Source organism: Corvus moneduloides, chromosome 1, assembly GCF_009650955.1.
Source record: "Corvus moneduloides isolate bCorMon1 chromosome 1, bCorMon1.pri, whole genome shotgun sequence".
Classification (NCBI taxonomy): Eukaryota; Metazoa; Chordata; class Aves; order Passeriformes; family Corvidae; genus Corvus; species Corvus moneduloides.
The window spans coordinates 39697592-39712067 of NC_045476.1; the positions used below are offsets into that span (position 1 = coordinate 39697592).

At 40.3% G+C, this 14476-nt stretch overlaps 1 protein-coding gene across 1 annotated transcript in view; it reads left to right on the forward strand.

Annotated features, from left to right (window-relative positions):
* ZNRF2 (zinc and ring finger 2) overlaps positions 1-14476 on the forward strand; it is a 58942-nt gene that overhangs the window by 32123 nt on the left and 12343 nt on the right. The gene's annotated exons all lie outside the window — the stretch shown is intronic.

The window sequence follows — 14476 nt, forward strand, 5'->3', positions numbered from 1 at the left end:
TAGAAAGAAATTGTAGAGAGGAGAGGGAGCTGAACTTTTTTTGGAGGTGAACAGCAAGAAGCTGAAAGCTGGTGCTTGCAAGTTACATCAGGGAAAATCTGGTTCAGTGTAAAGTAGAAATGTCACATAATGAGGGTGGTCAAGGCACTTGAAGAGGTTATGCAACCTCCGTCCTTGAGCAGTTTAGTCTACCTTGGTTGTGCTTTGAGTGAGGGGCCGGGCCAGAAGACCACAAGAGCTCCCTTCCAACATAAGTTATTTATTACATAAATAACCTGCAGTGTCATGGGCTCTTTGACCCTCCAGGCACCTTGCTGTTATGGTATTCTATGCTGGACTTTTTTATTGGAACAAGTCTGGAGAATGTTTGGACCCACCTTATTCTTCAGATAGCATAATGCTATCCAATACTACTGGCCCTTAATTGCAAAAATAATTTGAAATCGTATGCTTAGAGTCGTGAAATCCATTTGAAAGCACAGTACTTAGGAAAAGTAAATATTTCTTTTTTCTTCCTGGTGTTACCACACATATATTTGAGAAGATTGACTTCATCTAACAGAGAGGGCTTTTTTTCTCTTTGTTTTTCCTTTTTAAATTTAGATCTGAGCATTTTCCAAGATAAGTTGTGTTCTGAGGGATGCTGGACATTGCAAAGAAGAGAAGCAGGCAGCAAAATGCACTTGGGATCAGTTAGGGTGGAGCAGGAGGAGGCAGACTGGCAGAGAACAAGCTCTGGCACTAATCCATCTGATGGGGTGTGCACAAATTATGAGTTGACTGGCTGAAATCCTTTGCCCCTGCTGCTTCCTACACGTACATATGAGTGCACTCAGCTGGCTTAACTTTTGTTCAAAGATATGGCAATTACATAATGTAACCTCTCAGAACTATTTATGATGTTTGTTTGAATCACAGTGGTGCCGTATTCAGACTCCTTTTGCCTTCTTGCACTGTTTCAGCTTACACTGCTAGTTGGAACTCCTTTGGGCCATCTTGTTACCTTTGCACAGTATTTTAAGTCAACAAATGAGCAGAAGTAAAACCTGTGAGTGGCAGCTGAAGCCACTATGGATGATCTGCAGCATGACAAAAGTGGTTGTGGGCAATGCAATATGAGTTAACAGGAGCATGCCATCTCTCAGTTTAGGTGTCTGCTGTACAGTGAGCCTCAGGAACTGATTCTAGGAAATGGTTATATAAGTGTGAAATAAGGAATTTATCAAATTAGGTAGGCTGGTTTGAGAGAGATACTTACTTAGAAGTATGGTCTCATTTTCATAAACACTTCATGGAAGTGTGCATTGATCCTTGTGGCTCCAGTTGGTTAGCTCCTGGAGTCACAGACTAAATCTTAAATTATAGCCTATAGCTGGTCATTTAAATTACTGCAGCACAAAGAAATTGAGGATAGGGCTTCTTAGTTATGCAGTGCTAAGTTGTTACTTTGTGGTATGCTTGTGGTCCCTTTAATGCAGCTAATGAAGGAAAATTAACTAGCAGATTGGTTACTTAATGCTGCCATGATTTCAGGCCTAGACCTGCACATGACTGTCTATATGCATGCATTTTTTTCTTGTCTATTTTGCTGTTTGTCATCATGAGAGCAGTGATGAACCTGCCTTTTGGCCATGGGCTGAGGGCATCTCAAGTTTTGTTTGAGAGAAGAAAAGATGCTGCTGTCAACTTCTGATACCTTCTTCCAAAATGGAAGGCATCTCTTTAGGCTTTACTTTCTCATTGTTATCTTGGCCTTATGCCATATATACTCGAATAGAGCCAACCAGGCATCATTTGCTTGTGTTGGTCACTGATAATTTCCCAGTCCTGTTATCACTAGAAGGAAAAATATCTTTTTTCCTCTTTTTTTCCCCCTCACCTTCTTTTGTCTCTGAGGTTTGTGTTGCAGGTAGATGAAGGGAGCCTTAGACTTTGCAGGTGCAGAAATATTTAGAGATTGAGCAGTTGGATTGAACTGTGCTTATGTCTAGTTCTGTTCTAGATGTTTCCTCATGATACCGTAAATGTATTAGTTGTTCTTTCTAAGAAACACCAGGCAGCAAATTGTATGTATTTTGTCATTCTGAGAAGACAAACCTTTCTTTTTAAATATGAGTCTAAGGCATAGAGTCTCCCCCAGAAAAATGTTATAAGACTGCTTAGTTGTGATTTGAAGTTCAAATAAATTAATGAGTCCTCCCAGCCAATCTCTAATTGCTTTCTGAGCTACCTTTGTGCATTGCATTTGGCAGTTGAAAGGGTCGGTGAACTGCAAACTTGGACAGCTGTCTGATTTACATGTGTTTTCTGAAAGAGTGGTCAAAAAATTGTCTCAATTCTATGTTGGAAGTTGTGCTGATTTTCATGTAAATATATCAGTACATTTTATTGGCCTTATTCTTTCAAAATCATGTGACTTGCCTGCAACAGAGATCTCATTGCTGACTCAATCTGGCATGTAAAAAGAGCTCTTTCTTATTTTCTGTGGAACTTTGTTCCACATTTCTTAAACTACTTGTGGTGTTCACACATGAACCAATATACAGGCATTTTTATACAAATGCTGGTTAAATGAATGGTATTGTGCAAAAAACATTGTGGTGTTTGGTGATGTTGTCTTGAAAAACCTTTCCTAGCAATTAGCAAATACTGTTAGTTGCTGAGTTGCTGAGGAGCAGGAGTAGGTCCCATACACTGGTTAAGCACAGGTTGCCAAAAGCCAGTTTTATGAAGAAAGTGGGTTACTTGCTAGTTGACAGGATTGTTTTAAAAAGACTGCTGAAATACTGTGTAGCTATACCTGTTCCTTTGAGCTTCTTCACAGTGTTAAATGAGGCCCCTTGCACCATCTTGTTCAAATTTGTCATGGTGACGAGCAGGGAGCCCACTTAGGGACTACTCTGTGAAAGGTGTTTCTTATACTGTAGCCCTGTGTTTTGGTCAGGCAGGGGCATTTATATGTGAATTTCCTCAGTGCTTTGGAAGCAACTTGCCTTAAACTCCTTACTGATGATTAGAAGTGCCTGGTGAAGTTTGGGTTTTGAATATAATTATTGTTTATTTTGTGTTGTTACAATGTTGATACAGCTTTTTTCATTGGAAGATGTTTTATAAAAAATTGAGGAGACGCTGGAGAGATTTGTGACTTTAGATGCTTCACAACAAATGCACCCAATTCCTTCTGATGAAACCCTGCAGTTGGTTCTGAAATAATTCTGGTTTTCATTTTTAAAATCCTTTGTTTGTTTCTCGGCACACTTCGTAAGACTCCCTTATTTTTATTATTATTAGAGGGCCCCTCAGAGGGCAGGGATAGCAGCATGGCACCTGGCCAGATGGGGAAGCCAGTGACCCTGGAGAGCTGGGGAGAGCCAGTCAGCTCACTAGACTGGTTGGCTGGCTTGGCGAGCCAGCCTGTCCTCTTTCAAAAGTTTTGACTGAATTAGCACATTCCTGTGGAATATTTTGGGTTTCATCAAGTCAGCACTTTCTGTTGGAATGGTGTTCTACTGGAAACTTTCTAAGCTGATCTCCTCAAAGCTGCTTGCTCAGGGGTGGTGCTGCTTTGACATCAGTGCTGCTCTCGCTCAGACCACTCTGCATTTAATTCACATATGGCAGTGGGTCTGACTCTTGACCAACATATTTACTCAGGTTCATTTTAAGGAGAAAAGCTTTCACTGGTGTAATTCAGAGAGGAAGCATGTTGAGACATCCCATGCATGAACTGCTGAAGGTTTTTTCCTCACTTGAAGTAAGGGCTTCATAGTTTTTCTTTTTAAATTACAGCAAGTGAATTTTATCATATTAAAAAACAGCAGGAGATCAGACATCACAGATAGTAGGGATTATAGATATGATTTTATATTAAGAGTTTATCCAATTTCTTTGAAATTGAGAATTACCATGTGGAAAACTATTACAGACAGAATATTAAAAATTAAGGTATGTATACCAGAAGGAAAAACAGGATTGGAACTCAATGTGCTCTTCCTGCCTGGCAATGTTTTCTCGGGTGTTTGGTCTACCACCAGACATGAAGAGTGGAATGTTCCGATGCCATCTAACTAAATTCAGAGAATCACAGGATATTCTGAGTTGGAAGGAACACACAAGGATCATTGAGTCCAACTTGTAAGTGCACGACCCACACAGAAATTGAACCCACGACCTCGGTGTTTTCGCACCATGCTCTGACCAACTGAGCCAATCTCAAATTGACTTGGGCCACGACAGTGCAATTGATTCAGATTAGCAAGGATGCAAAGAATGGTTTTGTAATGACTTAAACACACTGATCTTTGTTCTAAATCGATTTGAGCGGTTGGGTTAAGTTTTGTCTTGTGAGGAGAGCATTTCTTGCTGGGACTGCCACATGCTGCAACTTGCATGTGAGCAAGTGTCAGGATCTTGAGTTGGAATCTGTGTAAGCAGTAATCCTTCTAGAGGACTTGTCATCATCGAAATGACAGCCATAACATGCATTTTGATCCAGAGTAGAGACTTAAATACTGGCATGAGTCACCTAAAGCACTAAATAAAAATATTTTGGAAACATTCTTTGTGAATGGGGCTCACCTAATTTTTAATAACACAAGTTATAACCTTTGTTGATTACTGTCCGTTTCAGCATCTTTGGGGCAAGATACTTATGCCAGAACTTGAGTTCATATTGCTCAGTAGAAGGAAAGAAAAACCGTGCACATTAACCTAATATTTGAAGCACCAAAATGCATGATTCTGGTAGTCCTGCCCACTGCAGTGGTTTGCTTGGTCATTTCTGTGCACCAGCAGGGCTGGTGCTCTCAACTGTTTTGACTGATACACTCAAAACTTAAGGAACGAAAAGAATTATTAATTTCAAGTTAATTTCTCTGCCAGGGTTCCTGAGATCATACCCTGAAAGACCTTGCAAAAGGGCATCTTGCCAGTCTGCCTGGAAAAGCTTAAGCCTTCCTCCTTGTCCTCATCCTTTAATAGGACTAGACTTTCAGCAGAGCAGTACAAAATAATGCTAAGGCACATCAGTTATTTCATTCCACTTTATCCAAGGTGTAAAATTCTCCATAGAATTTCTTGATTCTTTCATTTTAAAAGTTTAACAAGATTCTTGGCTAAAAGTTTCTAGCTTCTTACTCTGCCCTAGGTGGTTCTGTGCTCTGTCCTCAGGGATGCTGGGGAGGCAGAAGAGCATACTTTAAAAGGTAGTTTAACAGAACATGTAAAAAGACAGTTATCCCCTGCTTGCAGTTAAAATAGTGGTATTTACTCTTTCTTTTGATCTTTTGTATTCGTGAACATCCTCCAGAGTAGGAGGTTCATTCAGTTTCCCTAATGCTATAAAACTGTTTTCTTCAGTAGTTCTTGAAAATATAAAGAGCTGTTGGACTTGGAGATTTTGTTTAACGTGGTGACAGTAGAACATTATTATAGTAAATAAAATTTTCATCTCAGACGTTTGCACAGATGTTCTTCTATGAATTAATATAATATCAGCTCAGACTTTTCATAACTTGTCTTGCAAATCATTATCAAATTTCAGGAGGGAATTGTCATATTAAGAAGAGAAATTGTGTTTGATGTAATGTTTGATTAAAATATATTGACTGGTTTTTACTTTCTCCCTTTAAGAATTGTTGATAATGTTTGAACAAGAACTTTCACTGATGTTCACCAGTCTAGGCCAAAATAGCTACTTGTCCAAACCAGACTGCTGAGCGGAACAGTGGCAAACTTAATTTCTTCTTCTGTTTGTTCAGTAAAGCTGTATTCCTGCAATCCCAAATCTCTCCTTCAACAGTTTTTGGTACCTCACAGAAGAGCATCACTGCAAAAGCAGCCTGTTACACTTCAAGTTTGTTGGGAAGGGAGATTGTTCATCTTAAAGAGTAATGGTGATAAATGTCACTAAACAAAACCACAGTCTAGTTCAACTTGTGCAGCCTGTGCCTGCCTCCTAAAGGGAGGAGGTAGGACCTGCTTCAGTGACCCCATTCCAGCCTCAGTCCCTGGATGAACTGGGTCAGTCTGTTACAGTGTGACGTTGCAGCACTTTCAGAGGCTGCAGTCTCTTATCTTTCCTCCACACCCACAAACTGTCAGCCCTTTGCTATGGAGCCAGAAAACTAAGCTGTGTGTTTGTAATGGTGTGGCTGTGAAGAAAGCTCATCAAATGGGAACATAGTGTAACTGACAGGGAAGTACTTGGAATGTCTGGAGAAGCAATTCCCAGAACTGCAGACTGCCCCATTTATCTCAGCAAGATATACTCTTGGACATGTAGTGGTGGTGGTTGAGGTATCAATATTGCTTATTATTTTACTTTTCGTGCAAGAGAAAGGGGGATATAGATTTGTAAATAAGCTATGACAGCTCACTTTCATGGTTCAGGTCGGAAATGCTCAATAGATGATGCTGGATTTTCTTTCTTCTGTAATGAAGTAAAGTTGACATGCTTGGATCCTGCTGAGAAGGACACAGTGCAGAGATCACACCTATTAATATCTTAAACTTTGATTTGTTGTGCATGTGACTTACTCTTTTAACAAGCCTTTGGGGAGAAGTATTTTTTGCACACTTTCCCTTCAGCCAGGCCTAAATCTGTTAGACTGAGCTTGCTGTGAAAAAGCCACGGCAAATCACTCCTAGCCAAAATAGCTGCAATGTCACCTCATACTTAATTCAGTTCTTGAGAACAGGACAACTTTTTTTCTCAGTACACTGGGATTGCCTTTATATAAATGCATACCTGTGCCGTGGGAATATTTTATATGCAGCACTGGATAAATACAGTAAAGCTTTTGTCAGCTATAGAACAAGCCTGTTTCTGAAAGAAATAGAGAAAATGGGATCATTCATGTGCTGAATAGCTCAAGTTATTTCTTTTGCATATATGCTGCTCCTTAGCCTCAGATACTGCTGTTGTCTTGCTGTTGCACTGACAGTGCTGCTGAAGTCAAATGACAATTTTTGTCCTGGAGAATGACAGATACACCTGTGAACCAGTGCTGCAAGGAGCATCTGCGGGTGACACAAGGAGGGATGCAGCTCGGGCGAGGAGGGGGCCCGATACCTGCGCTGTGTGTCACTGTGCCTCTCTTACATAATGGCAGCGCAGTGCCGCCTGCAGCAGAAAGCCCAGGGACAGCTCTGTCCGCTCGCTGGGCTCTGACTCCGCAGCACGTGATGCGGGCAGACAGGAGCTACCTTCTATGCCTTGCACTTAATCACTCTTCAGCTCTGAGAGGTCATTCAGAGGATGTCATAAATCGCGTCTGCAACTGCTGCAGTCTTGTGACCGCTGGGAACTTAGCTCCAGGGGAAACAACGTTCCTAGTTTTGCTAGTTTTGTATGGTAATTCTGCCGTCTTTAAAGCTGATACCTCTAAACCCTTAAGATTTTACTCATTTGCTAGCAGCAATCTGCTCTTTTTTTTTTTTTTTTTCTTCTTAGTTGCCCTGTGGAGACAAAACCTTGAAAATATCCCTTTTCTATTCATAGAAAATGGATTTCATTTGCTGGATTTTGAAATAAAACTACTGGAATTCATTGGGTTTTAAAAAATAAATGCCAGACTACATCTCACTGCGATCAAGTGATCTATGTAGGATTTTCATAGTATTTCCTTCCCTAAATTCCTCACTGTTGTGCAGGAACTAATAGAGATTATTTGCAGGTCAGGACTTTCCTTCTTTTTTTTTCTTTTTTTTTTTTTTTTTTTTCCCCTAAAGAAGTATAAAGGAATAAGAGGCACTCCTTCTGGCTCAGAAACTGCCCCAAGGGCAGCTCAATTTGAAAGGATTGTCATTTGTAATTTATTTTTTTCTCAAGATTAAAATCTTGCTTTAAAACCTGCTACCCTGGGATTACTTACATAGTCTTGTGCTTGTGAGGTGCAGACTCAGCCATTCAATGTAGAAAAGAAGTCAGTCCAGCTTTTGTAGGGGACTTCAGTGATAAAACAAGCCAAACTCTTCAGAAACAAGCTGGGTGAGAACACTGCTAGTGTGATAGAGTACTCTCACTTCTAAACTGGAGATTATTATCACTGCTTACACAGGGGAAAAGATTACCAGTTTCTAGTATTTTTAACAAAATCCAGTGATTCTAGAACAAGCTGTAAAACACCTACTGACACAGGTACAAAATACTAGACTTGCCTATTGTATCCTCCCTGGGAGAACCTCCTTGCTCCCCGAAGTTTGTGTAACTTTGTCTCACGTCGCTACAGATTTGCTCAGCTTCAGAGATAACCCCAAGTTCTAACACACAGCTGAAACATGAGAAACTTCACTGGTGTTTAGTGCTGAACTATATTAACGAACCCTTGTTAAAATTTCCTCATAAAAACCTCAACTTCCATTTTAACCCAGCACTAACAGCTATCTGTAATTTGAAGCTGTATCCGATTTTCATCATTTCGACTATGTTCCTCATGCCCTCCTTCCTTGTGTGTAGTTTCATTAGATACTATTCATGTGTAATGTTAAACATTCGATAGCCCCTGTGTAGCTAAGCAAGAATGTAGTATTCACTGTTAATTTTTAGCCCATAAATAATGTTTATTGGTTTGGAACGAAGAGATGGAGGAAGGAATAGTTTGGTTAACACTTAGGGGTTTTTTTTCTCCCTAGTTCCAAGGAAGTCTATTTTAATCTATGGCTTTATTAGCTGAAATGATGTCATAGTGGTGTTCAATAGTTTTGGTAGCCTCTAAATTGAAAAAAATGAGGAGAAAAATAAAACTTTAATATGGCTGTAGAAATATACTGCCAGATTGTGGGCATGTAACTTGGAACAAATACTGGAGAACTGTCTTTGGGGACTTTTGGTTTTTTAAACATATCATCCATGTTAATCTTTTTGTGTTACTGTTCATGAATGATCATGATTGCTGAATACTGTTGAAATTGTGCTTTTTTATTTCACTTAGTTGCTTTAAAATGTAAAGGAGGGTTTATTGGTGGTTTGGTTTTTTGTTTGGGTTTTTTTTCCTCCTCTTGCAATTCAATACCTACACACTCAGTATCTCACTGGGATAGTAATAACCTGTAGGTACCTGTTAGCACCAGAAATACTGTATCTCTATGCTTGCTGCAATAAATTATAATACTGGATAATGGGTTAGTGTAGAGTAGAAAAATGGAGATAACTTTGGAAACTCTGACTCAATATCTGATGCTATCAGAACCTTTTGCATTCAGACATGTTTTGCATTCCATCTATATCACAAGGATAATTGCATTTAAAAGAGGAATAGCTTGTAAAAAGCAGTCTGTCTGCTGTGAACAGAAAAGACAGACAAGTAAAAATTATGCAGTGATTTATATCCTTGTCCCATGTATGCACGTTAACACCAGACATTGTGTTAATCTGGAGAAGGTTGATCTGGAGCCTGCTGGGAAAAGTACCTCTAGGCCTAGCACCTGGCACTGGGGTTAGTAAGCCAGCCTTTATGCACACTGAGTTTTGGCACCAGTGTTTTCATTGTGTGTTGCTTGGTAATGCATCGTATCTTCCCTAAGAATAGTGTCTTAGTCACACACACCTGCTTTTTTTCCCCTCCTCCTGTTTTACCTTAGGCTCAGAGTTTCATCTTTCATGTCATCTCCCTATGCACTCATTTTGCGTCAGATCAAACCAAACTCCTCTGCAAGCTTGCAATGAGTCAGTTACTTGGCCAATGTTAAAAGACTGGAAAAAAGACTTGGCAAAACTCATTGTGCTCAGGGCACCTGTAGGAAGCCTGGAATAGGACAAAGTGAACAAAACATGGAATCAAATCCTTCATCCAACTTCAAAACGAGTCACCATTAAAGTAACCCACATTGCCCAGACTAATAGGATAGATAACTTCATCTGTGCTGCTTCTCTTCATTCTGTCTCTCTGACTCTGTTTGGGGACACTTCCTGCCCTACCCTTCCCTTCTGTGAAGTTTTCTAATGCACTTGTTTTATCTGCCTTCTGTCAGGTGAGAGTTTGCACAGATTTCATTAGGCCAGTGTGTCCCCATCACACTCCTAGTTTATTGCAGACCATGAAGAACGAAACTTCTTATTTGAAAATCTTTGCAAAGCAACTCTGGCTTCTGGCCATAGTTTCAGTGATGGTGAACGGTTGAAGATTTGCCATTTGGAAAACTCTTCTCTGCAATGTTTTTGGTCTCCTTTTGGGTTGGGGATAAAATAAATTCAGTCACTTTAAAAAGCTGACAAAGCAAAAGGGATTTCCTAAACTCTGTGGGGATCTTTTTGAACAGCCATATCAACATCCTGCACCTTTGAGATCTTATCCAACTTAGATCTTTCTTTCAGCTTCATCAGACAGTCATCTTCTGTTGTTTCCTCTGCCACATCTGTGCTCTGCCTTACCTGCCAAGTTTTTAAGAACATTGTTGGTGATAGCATCCAGTCTTGATTTGGAAAAGTTGCTCATTTTAACAGACTTACAGCATCTGAGTGAAGTCTTCCTTCTGATGGTAAAGCTATTGAAGAGACCTGTCTCTGCACTGTATTTGGAGGGAAATCTTTACCCTTCTCCTGACCACAGTGGTAGTTTTTCTTCATGAAATCATTAACTCAGATACCCAGGTGATTTACTACCAGAAGAAGCTTCTATAGATAAATGTTCTTGGGGTTATATGCCTGGCTGGTTGTGGTGGGGTTGGGATTTTTTTGTTGTTTTGATTAGTTAGTTGGGTGGTTGTTTTTTTGGTGGGTTTTGGTTGCTGTTTGTTTGGCTTTGGGTTTTGTTTCTTTACCTTTGGTAAAGAAGTTATCTGCTATGCAAGACAAGCTGGAATTCGGGTCTCTCTTATTTTTCTTGAGTGTACCCTTCTTGGTGACCCTGCCTGTTGCTTAAGCAGAAACTATGGTTCACTCACCTTTGAACTGGATTTCTGGATTGCAGACCCAAGTTTTTAACAGGCCTAAATTGATTTTTCATCTACCATTTCAGTCTCTTAGTGCTGATATGGATTGGTGGGTGCATATAAGTAGCACTTAAATATTTTGCTTTGTTTTACTCCTGAACAAAGAAAAACAATAGAAGATCTGCATGCATGGATCCCACACTTTTGTTCTTTCTTGCCTGTTTCTATAAGTTTCCTTCATCCCAGCTCTATCTCCAGCTCCCTGTAAGAAACAATCCTCTCTAAATGCAGCAGACTCTGTCAGCAATACGTGCTGGTTGCCTCTGGCCATTTAATCAACCACTCCTCCTTTTGTAGCATACTTGTGGTGTAAGAACCTTTTTGATGGTAAACTCAGCCTTGAGAAGTGTAAATCATTCTTACCTGATGGGAGCTAAGGAGGATGTATTCCCCAAGTGATTCTTTCTTTATGCTGTTTCCTAAGGTATCTTGTTTTGCTGCTATTTTGTTTCTCGTGGGTTTGCCCCCTTTACATGCTGCTTTTAACTCCTGACATTCAAGATTAACACCCGATACCCTGAGAGGTCATGTAATACTGATGAAAAACCAAGAAAACAGCCTGCAGGCAGCTTCCTTATTCCATGTGTTGCAATGAGCAGCTTTGTTTCAGGCAGCATGTGCTGGGCTACACCGTTCATGGTGGGATTTCACAGTGGGGCACAAGTTTTCTACGGCTGCATTCAAGACTTTTTCACCCAATCGATTCCTGAGAAGACAATAGTTAGAAGTATTATCTCCCAGAAGCAGCGTTTCTGACAGGAGCAGGGTAAGCCTTGGGACAAAACACAGCATGCCAAAGAAGACTCTTCAAGGTACCTCTTGGGTCATTCAAAAAACAAATATATGTCAGTTCACTTGAAGCGGGGATTTAGTACAAGATGGGTGAGTCTGGCAAAAAGTCTACATCATGTTCCGGAGGATAAGACTGTTTATTTGTGGTTCATTTATGAACAGGTGCAGCTCTTTGGCCCATACCTAGGCTAAAATTTGACAATTTAAAGACATGGTACAAATGGGGTGAATAGAACTTGCCTTTAGAAGTCAGTGCAACAGAAGAAAGTTATTTAGCTACCTTGAGATGATTTAATGTCCAAAGGCATCTTAAACTGCAAGCAGACTGATTAAACAGACATTGGAAAGACTTAAGCAGAAGTTTTAGAGTGAATCAGATAATTGTATTGACAGCAAATCTTGAATTACTGTGGAAAGGCACAGTCACTGGCAATAAATTTCAAGATAGGAGGACAAGACATTTCATGTCCAGTTGGGCTGATAGAATTTATCTAGTATAAATACCTATTTCACCCCAACACTTTCTGCCAGAAGTATAAATATGGACTGAGAAAGCTGGTACACTGATCACGATAGCACAGGAATGTTGATGCTTCGAAGTGAGGAGCTTTATTTCTCTATTTGGCCTTTTTTACAAAGCCTCGCTTTTCAGTGGGAGCCCTGAGGTGCAAACTTGACTTTGTCTGCAAGCAAGATACCTTAATTGGACATTGTATTAAAGCTGTGTTATTTATACTTGGGATTTAATTCCTTTTTTCAGAACCATAACTTGTATTGGCACCCTGTGTCATACAGCTCCAGCTAGGTTTCCCTTGTAGTTGCTGAAGCTAAGTCTCTCCACAAAAGAGCTGTTTTTCTCAATGTGCAAATGCTTCTGCCTTCTATATTAATTAGCTACCTGGACACAATTCTGTTTAGGTAGACTATGACTACACAACACAGCCTTTTTTTACACCTGCTCCCTAAAATGTATTTCTATCACTACTATTTCAGTTTTTATCTTTATCTAACCAGAAGTATTTTTTCACTACTATAGGCCCGATTGTTATCTGTCTGAACAGGAAGCATCTAGCTATTTCTCAGAATTTACTAAGCTCAGAACGTCCTACAAAAATTTAAATCCAGTTCTTCAAATGTGGGTTAGCTAAGAAACAATGACATTTCTTCTATCTTAGCCTAGTGTTGCTATACGAGTGTTGCCACTTAGGCCTTATTCTGCAAATATTTCTTTCCCTTTGTTTTGTGTGCTCCCTCCCCTTCACTTTTGTGTTTTGAGAAGAGGGAGCACCAAAGACTGTAGAATGTTTGTGCAGGAAGTCTTTCATGATGGGTATTTGTTTGTATATAGCTATCTCAGACCTGGACCAACACTGAGCAACATGAGAGGGAAGGGGAAAACAAGGATGATGCTTGGACTTTGACTAGGAAATTGTAATGGGCTGCCGTGTTGGAAGGGGTGAAGAGTGAGATGTCAAACATCACAACATCCCCCAACCCGGCAATTCGTCAAGCACTTTGTCAGTATTTGATGAAGTGCCACATTTGTTGTAGCTTGTTAGCTTGCTTTAGAGAGGTTTAGCTTTTGTGTATTGTGGCTGGGAAGGTATTCTTGGATTGCTTAAGTTCTAGGTGTTACCACATGAGTCGTGCAGTGGTGTTTGGGGTTATTGTATGCACAAAAAGTTGCAACCTGTGCTTGTTTGATTAGCACAGCGATATTGTTTTTTTTCAGCAGCATAAAAGGGAATTTGGATTGAAGTTATTCAGGGGAGCTAAATACTGAATTCCCACCTGCTCAACGTTATGGTGTTGTGAGTCCTGAAAACTGCTTAGCTGTGGTACAAGTTAGAACATTGGATGTTAAATATCTTCCCTTTTACATCTGATCCAGAGGAGGTGGCTTATATTAGAGCAACATGAAATGTTTCTAATCAGGAACCCACTGCTTCTTCAGAAGGTTCCCTGCTGAGGGCAGTGGAAGTTTCACTTCTGGCTGTGAGGGTGCAATCTTCATAGGGGAGCTAAGCTAATGGCTTCAGCTGTGCCTTTCTCAATCTGCTGACTGACCCTGTAGCTGTGCAAGCTGAGTGGCACAATAAGCATCTGCAGTGACAACTGAATGATGTTCCTCCTGCTGTTGAGAGCTCTGAGCACTAAAGAATCAGCTCTCCTTCAGAGTGCCTTTCTGCCTCAACTTTTGAGCAGCAGCAGATGGCTGACCTGGTCATCCAGGAATGATCTGTAGAGAATCAAGAGTATTCCTCTTGTGGCAGCCAGAGTACTGAAAAACAGCTGGAAGGTCGAAGAAACTGCTGGCTCTCCTAGTGCTTAGGGTGGACTGGGAAAGACAGGTTTTGCTTGCAGTCAATACCAGTTTGCAAAGATAATCGCTGAGCTGCATAAGAGAAGCACATCCTGCATGATGGTTTTCCTTCCATTCTAGTGTCTACTTCTCCCAAGGATATTAACCCCATATAAGAAGGCTGTCCATATTATTTGTATCAGGTAGTTAATAATATTTCTCTCCATCCTTCCTCTAGTGCCTGTTTTGCAACAGAAAACTAAATGAGATGATGGAGGGCGGGAGGAGGAGTAGAAAATACAGGTCTAGAGAGAACACATTTTAGGGAAAATAAGTGTGAAGAGGAAGAAAGCATAGTAAGAAACAACCAGAAAGAAATGGAGGGGGAGAAAAACGGATGTGACAGAAGCCACGAAGATTTAGTAAATCAAGTCAGTAGCATTTAATAAG